We start from the raw sequence: 1,269 nt of genomic DNA on the forward strand, positions 1-1,269 counted from the left end.
TTCCATAAGGTTCACCTAAGTAATTCACCTCTGCTATTGCAGGGTTTTCAGGATCATAAGCTTCTTCTGCATAAGAAGCCTCTTGAGTAATGTTGGATGCAGCTTGCATTCCATTCAGACTCTGAGAAATCATATTGACTTGCTGAGTCAATATTTTGTTCTGAGCCAATATGGCATTCAGAGTATCAACTTCAAGAACTCCCTTCTTCATAGGCGTCCCATTACTCACAGGATTCCTCTCAGAAGTGTACATGAACTGGTTATTAGCAACCATGTCAATGAGTTCTTGAGCTTCTGCAGGCGTTTTCTTTAGGTGAATGGATCCACCTGCAGAAGTATCCAATGACATCTTTGATAGCTCAGATAAACCATCATAGAATATATCCAGGATGGTCCATTCTGAAAGCATGTCAGAAGGACACTTTTTGGTCAGCTGCTTGTATCTTTCCCAAGCTTCATAGAGGGATTCACCTCCTTTCTGTCTGAAGGTCTGAACTTCCACTCTAAGTTTACTAAGCTTTTGAGGAGGAAAGAACTTAGCTAAGAAAGTCGTGACCAGCTTATCCCAAGAGTTCAGGCTATCTCTGGGTTGAGAGTCCAACCACACTCTAGCTTTGTCTCTTACAGCAAAAGGGAAAAGCATGAGCCTGTAGACTTCAGGATCTACTCCATTAGTCTCAACAGTATCACAGATCTACAAGAATTCAGTTAAGAACTGAAAAGGATCTTCAGATGGAAGTCCATAAAACTTGCAGTTCTGCTACATCAGAGAAACTAGCTGAGGTTTCAGCTCAAAGTTGTTTGCTCCAATGGCAGGAATGGAGATGCTTCTTCCATGTAAATTGGAATTAGGTGCAGTAAAGTCACCAAGCATTCTCCTTGCATTATTATTATTTTCGGCTGCCATCTCCTCTTCCTGTTCGAAAATTTCTGAAAGGTTCTCTCTGGATTGTTGTAATTTAGCTTCTCTTAGTTTCCTCTTCAGAGTCCTTTCAGGTTCTGGATCTGTTTCAACAAGAATGTTCTTGTCCTTGCTCCTGCTCATATGAAAAAGAGAGAACAGAAAAATAATAATAATAGGGGTCCTTTTTACCACAGTATAGAGGTCCCAGATGGAAGAAGGGGTTCGAATTTGGGTGGGATGAAGTGTTAGTAGATGCATAAATAAATAGAATAAGATGAAAGAGGGAGAGGATTTTCGAAAATAATTTTTGAAAAAGAGTTAGTAATTTTCGAAAATAGTTTCTGAAAAATGTTAGTAATTTTCGA

At 39.5% G+C, this 1,269-nt stretch overlaps 1 non-coding gene across 1 annotated transcript; it reads left to right on the forward strand.

Annotated features, from left to right (window-relative positions):
* The first annotated feature begins 403 nt into the window (after positions 1-403).
* LOC148567092 (small nucleolar RNA R71) lies at positions 404-511 on the forward strand. The gene has a single exon (XR_015882545.1). It is a non-coding gene; the product is annotated as a small nucleolar RNA R71 (small nucleolar RNA).
* The last annotated feature ends 758 nt before the right edge of the window (positions 512-1,269 follow it).

This window comes from Arachis ipaensis, chromosome B4, assembly GCF_059453495.1.
Source record: "Arachis ipaensis isolate K30076 ecotype BB chromosome B4, ASM5945349v1, whole genome shotgun sequence".
NCBI classification, from domain to species: domain Eukaryota; kingdom Viridiplantae; phylum Streptophyta; class Magnoliopsida; order Fabales; family Fabaceae; genus Arachis; species Arachis ipaensis.